Source organism: Archocentrus centrarchus, chromosome 2 (assembly GCF_007364275.1).
Source record: "Archocentrus centrarchus isolate MPI-CPG fArcCen1 chromosome 2, fArcCen1, whole genome shotgun sequence".
Taxonomy (NCBI): Eukaryota; Metazoa; Chordata; class Actinopteri; order Cichliformes; family Cichlidae; genus Archocentrus; species Archocentrus centrarchus.
The window spans coordinates 26,902,587-26,909,473 of record NC_044347.1 but is presented as its reverse complement, the minus strand read 5'-3'; positions in this window follow the sequence as shown (position 1 = coordinate 26,909,473).

The following is a 6,887-nucleotide window of genomic DNA, read 5'->3' as shown; positions in this document are numbered from 1 at the left end:
CACTATAGAGGAACCGCTCCGTGACCACCTCCTCCAAAGGGTCCACACACAGCTGGGAGATGTGTGACTCGGGCAAATGACGAAAAGGCCCAGCTCTCTGTGACGCTTCTCTTCAGCTGCTGTACAGATTCTTCATGTTCTCCACATCTGTGGTTAAATGTTACCATGGTGAGTGAGGCAAGCGAGCAGAGGCTGCTCTCATCATCTCCTCCATATCAGCGCATAGGTGTGTCCTAGCATTCACCCGCAGCAGCTGATGGGACAGGTCTGCATGAGCAGACACACCAATTCCAAAAAAAAAAAAAAAAAAAGTGGGGATGATGTGTAAATGTAAATAAAAACAATTCTCATAAACTCAGACTGAACTGATGATAGAACAGAGAAAACATATCAAATGCATAAAATGAGACATTTTACTGTTTTGTGAAAAACATTCACTCATTTTGAATTTCATGGTTGCAGCACATCTCAAAAGTTGGGATGTGGCAACAGAAGGCTGGAAAAGGAAGTGGTGAATAGATTTAAATAAATAAATGGATTGGTACTTACACAGCACCTTTCTACACATGTTGAGCACTTATTTATAAATATTATTAGAACAGTCGACTGTGCTTTAAAAAGCTACGGATATTTCAGGAAACAGTGTGGTGGAAATGCAAAGGTGCCCAAGCTTGGTCATGAAAGGATGGGACAAGATGAGTGTGTGGGCCTATCTTAGCTCAGACATTCTTTCAGGATGTACCTCGACACGTACCACCAGGTGGCGTATTACTCAGAGATTTTAGTGTCATTGGACACATTTAAATCATTGATTGTGGTTGTGCCAATCCTGTACTTTTTTTTACTTTTACTTGAGTAAGAAGTTGAATCATTACTTCAGCTTGCTCTGGTCAACTATTCCTGTGCCATTAGTCAGGCTAACATAGAGGCACTTTGTCTGGGACAAGTGACATAACTGTTCAAGAAATGTAAAACTACTTTAGCTGGTACTTAGCTGTATGCCACCATTGGACTCTCTGGAGTGAACTCTTTTCTCGTCCAACATCAGTGTCTGACCTCACAAATGTGCTTCTGGAAGAATGGTCAAAAATTCCCATAAACACTCCTAAACCTTGTGGAAAAAATTCCCAGAAAAGTTGAAGCTGTTATAGCTGCAAAGGGTGGGCCACCATCATATTAAACCCTATGGATTAAGGATGGGACGTTGCTCAAGATCACGTGTCTGTGAAGGCAGATGAGAGAATACTTTTGGCAGTAGAGTGTAAGTACATCTAAAGTCTGTCTCTTTGTTGAGTAGTGAATTTAATGTGTCATCCTGTTACAGGTATTGTTATTATTATAACTGATTAATACATAATATAAAGCAATTCTTGAACACAAACTTTCTATTACTAGAAAGTCTAACAAGGACATTTAAGGGACTTTGAAGAGGTACCTTGAACCAGCGTTGCACCATCACCTCTACTTTTATTTTGGAACTATTTTCCATCAGGACTAGAAATGGACAAAAAAACAGCCACCCGACTGATATTCAGCATCCATATATTTGCTGAGCAGTTCCTCGGGTGCTTTATAAGGTGGTGACTTTCCATTTAATGTAAATTCCCTGGACATGAAGCTGTTACAGCTATAAACCCTATAAGGAAAGCATTTACAGAGGTCAAGACAGAAAGCTGTTTTCCCTCATTCTACAGGACCGTCAGTCTTTTTTGCAGTCACAGCTATCGCAATCTGTTGGTCTTTCAACAGAATGCACGTAAGCAGAAACACAAAATATAAACCCTCACCTCAGTGGTTTTCCAATTCTTTTATCTTTCCTCAACAACTGCAAGCTGAAAGCCGAGCATTCCTGACTCACAGCTTCCCCGCAACAAGAAAGCTCCACAGGGGGCTCTCGGCACACAGACATCTCGCTAATGAAAATATATATTGACAAAGACAGCAGCAGCTGTGCGTGCCAGCTCAAATACACAGCACGGCAGGGCCCAGCTGAATGTAAATTGCAGCGCAGAGCATGTTGTTCAATATTTTTCCCCTGGTCATTCACGCCTGACCTGAAGTGTTCCCCACAGTTTGAGAAATTCTGGTTTAGGTTAAGAGAACAAGAAATAACAGAAGCCTTCTGCTGACATCAGCACGCTGCAGGGATGTAGCTGGGTGTGTCGTTACTACATTGTGACATCTCTGTTAGTTGTGGTCAGCGGTGCGACATAGAGACATATAGCCAGGATGGTTTCTTCTTGACCACAGAAATAGCTAACAGGCACACCAATTCATACTGTTTCCATCCCAGCACAGTGAGTGATTTGTAAACTAGAAGTAGTATTTCTAAATGAATTCTGAACAGCCATAATTACTTGTTAAAAAAAATGACAAAGTATTTGTAGGACATCTTGCATCTGGCAATTTATTTCTTACTCATTTAGTTAATAATTCCCATCATATTATCCATAAAATTCATACAAAGTTCATTATAGCCATGGATACATGGGCATCCCATACTGAAATATACAGATATACATCAAATCTAGATTTAAAGGTGAGATGATGGTCACAACAAAGTAAGGATTTAAAAACAGCCGCTCAATTTTATGGTATCTTTTTATAAGAAATAACAAAGAATAAGCATGATTATGGTATCACATCGATTTTTCTCACTGAATAACAGGAAAAAGCTTTTTTTTATATGCCTTATGTGTTCTTTTCATATATAACTGTTAACAGTAATGTACTTTATATCAAAAGTACTGGGCCTACACACTACTTCTACAGTGTTTACTCTAAAGAGCTCACTCGAACTCAGTGGCTAGGTGCTTCATTTGTGTTTTATTTTAAAGTCAAAGATTAAGAAGAACTCTTGGTCTGTATATCAGTTCTCCTTGAGAGGCCTGTCCTTGGTCTGAGCTGCTGTGTGCATAGACTGCCTCAGTCATTTGTTCATAAATTAGCACACTGTGAGTAGATCGGCTGGAAACCTTTCCACTTCCATCAGCATATTTTTGTGATCACACCACCTCGCTAACATGCTCTTCTTAGTAGATCTAATGTTTTATTTTCCCACAACTCTTAGGTCAGCTAAGTCAGCCGGCAGGTATTTCAAGCTGTGGCACTGAGCAGCACATGTTGACCCACCATTGCTCTGCTCAAGAGTACTTCAGAAACATTTGGCAGTTGCCCAAAACATTTTCTTCATTGTGAGTGCAAGTTCAGTTAGTTTGGCTTTCCCAAAGCAAGAAATACAAGGAGAGCCCAGAGAACAGAGTTCAGCATGAAGATTCCAGCTATACAAGAAAATATGTTGTTTAATAGGTTAGTAGCTTGGTTTTGTAATCCTCCACCGTAGCAGGCTGAGAGCGTGGCAGCCACAGCCAACACATTTACATACAGCAGACAGGTGAGGACAGCCAATCAGAGGAAAGTGGGCGTTTTACAAAATGAAAGAAACACGAGCTAGGTGGGATCAACCCCAGGAGCTCTTTGCTGTGAGGCTAACCACTGCACCAATGCGTGCATATTAGAGTCAGCTATTGATAACAGTTAAACAATAACTGTGGCCCTATAAAGTCTCAGCTTACAGAGCTTTGATAGCAGATGAAAGTGTTGCTTATGTGATTTCTTTACTGCAAGGAAGAATTCTTCTGGGAGACAAAAGGAACACAAAACATAGTCGGTGTGAGTGTGTGTCTGTGTCCATCTGTGTGTTTCAGAGGCTTCTGTACTAAACGTTCAGCTTTTTCTCTGGTCTTAAATGAAATCAGCTGACATTTCCCACAGCATCAAGTGAACTGAATAAACAGAAATGACATGCAGTTTATATTTTTGCTTTTAAAAAAAAGTTGAGGGCCTTCACTTTCCCCTTCTCTGTATAAATATTGTGTTAAATTATTAAGACTTTACCACTTTTACACTGTGCTGGAATTAAGGTTTTGAGCCTTGTATTATCTCAGGTTCATGATTTCCAAGTAGTTTTGCAGAACAGAGTTGATGTGTAACTAAAGATGTCTTAAGAAGTGAGTTAACATATAACCTTAAGCTCCATTAGCCTCTCCACCGTCCAGCTCACCGCATCGGTGTTTCCCAGAATGGAGCAAGTTTCTCATGTACAGGTTTCTGGTTTCTCTTTAAATGAATTTAATCTGAAGGGAGCAACAAAGTCTGCAGAACTTGGTGTTTGATAACTGGAAACATAGACTTTAAATACAATACTGTGAACTGTCACTGAAGTACAACACAAACAGTAATTTAAATGGGTTGGTGCTTGTATTGTGCTTTTTCTACTCTAAGCACTCAAAGCGTTTTCTCCTACAAACCTCACACACACACACACACACACACACATGGCTAAGTGTGTTTTGATCTAACTTTAACACACACACACACGTCCTGAGCCACAGCCGCCTCTGAGATCAGCACATGTGAAGCATTAAAGAATTCTCCATGTGCTTAATTCTGAAAGTTGCAGCTAATTCTCTTATGCTCTCAACAGACCCAGAAATCCAGCTGTGGCACAATGACAAGATGGTCAGCACTGTATCCCCACAGTAATAAGGTCTTTGGTTCAAATCCACTGGTTGGCTAGGACCTTTTTTTTTTATGAGTCTGCATGTTCTCCCCGTGCCTGCATGAGTTCTGTCTACGACACTGACTTCTTAGCTTAACGAGTGATTGACAGATGGTGGTGGTTTACAAATTTGAATTCTTTTGACTGCTTCGAGGTCAGGCAGGCATACAGGCAGGTAGGTGGGAAGATCATTTATCATTTCCTAAAAATTGGTATTGGCCAAATCAGTCTAGTATCAGGTGGGGTCAAATCAAAGGTGCTCCAAATGTTCACAGTTACAAATCTAGATTTAAAATCCAACTGGGAAGTGTGCGCTTACTGTAAAGATAAGACTTAATGTTTCTCATGACCCCCACACACACATGCAAGGTGCCACTGTGGCAGCTGGAGGAGCTTGTAGGTCAACTATTCAAAACCAAGTTTGAGCTTTTCATAAACGCTTTCTGTAAAAACTGCAGCACAAAGACGAGCAGTTTTACTGAATGTGTGTCCTCCTGGGCGTTCACAGCCGAACATCCTGATTTTGGATCAGAGTTTCAGACAATAATCACTGCAGGGGAAAGAGAAAAACACATGACAGCTCTGACTCTAAACAGTGATTTCATTAGCAGAAAGATTCAAGAGTCTGAAGGCCTGTTATAATCCTCACACCCACAAATAAATGATAGTTAATGTGTCTGAAACTTAATCCCAGCACGTCATCAAAAAGCTTCCATGCCACAAACTGGTTTAACACGTTACAACTCTGACTGCAGTTTGACAGATTATCATCGGCCCTCACAGGATTTATCAAATGGCTTTTTGCCGTTTGCTGATATTATAAACAATAAACAGACAGTGACATTTGGAAGAAACTGACCTTTAATAATCTGTTTTTACATCAACTCAAGGCTTTTAATCATGTTCTTCATAAAGATAAAAAAAAAAAGTTTCTTTGAGCTAAAGTTGTATCATGATAACATGATGAAGCATTTAAAGTCAATCCTGACCCTCACATTTACTAAATGAGATCTGACAGTCCAGAAATGCTGTGTCATCATAACAGAAGTTATGGCATCAGTCTAGTTGTCCAAGTCACAGAGAGTCATGTTGGGACAAAGTTATTTCAGTTCAATTACATTTTATTTATATGGCACCAAAAATCACAACAGTCACCTCAAGGTGCTTTGCTTTATTTCTCTTCTGTCAGGACTGTGTTGACTGTGCTGTCATTTTGTTAGCTTATACACTGAGGCATTCATGGCGCCACCTACCGAAGGCATCTGCCCAACAACGTCTGCACATCAGCAGCCTCTTATGATTACACTCCTCCCTCAAAGTTTCATCTCATCCAACCAAATATTCATCGAGCTTCTTTTCATGTTTGTTTTTCGGACCACATCATTCGGGATGGCATGAGCGCCTATCCAGTGAGGTGCGGTGAGGTTTGGGACAGGTGAGGCACTGACTTGTTTGGAGTCCGATGTTCACATATAAGAACCATAAATAGAAGCTTATATTTAAATTTTAATTATGCTAATGATTAATTATGCTTCACTCAACTTCAAACTGTTCAACAATGATGGCAAGACAAACAAAATAATTAATGTAAGGTCAAACTATTTGTGTGTGTGTGTGGGGGGTCTCTCTTTTTAAATAAATAACATAAAACATGTATTATATTACCTTTATTTGAAGATGAAGTCCACGCGCCTATCCTTCTCCCTATGGGGCAGCACTGCCCCCTATCGGTGCGGCACGGTACTTTCTGCCTCACCCTGTGTGTTTTCACCGTGATTTATGACCGATCACAAAGAATAAACATGTCACACACATTCATTCAGTGTATTAGACAGACTGTGGAACATCAGCATGTGTAGCACATGTGTAATCAAACATATATATACAACATTCAAGTGGTCAAATGTATTTTCTCTTGTCATTGTTAGTACTTTACTTGTCAAAATGACAGGGGAGGTACTGCCTCACCTGCCTCCCCTGACCGCACGTCACTGCTCCTATCACCAGCTATCCATCTTTCACGGGTAGACTGAGCAGGAAGCACGCTGTCTGTAGCAGGACAGCGGTTCCTCTAACAACTGTCTTCCATGTGGACGCCCGGCAGGGCTGGACGCGGTGCCCGACCGTCCTCAGGGCCAGAGGGGGCGGCCCATTGGCCCATCTTCAATATAGACAATGGATGGAACCAATCAGGATATAGGATGAAAGCGGCCCCACCCTTTCTCTGCGTGGTGCCCTGTAACTCCCGCTAGTAGTTTCAGTGTTGAGCGCGTTGCTAAAGGAGAGGCAACACGGAGAAACCAAAGCAGCAGGAAGGAGGTGCGGA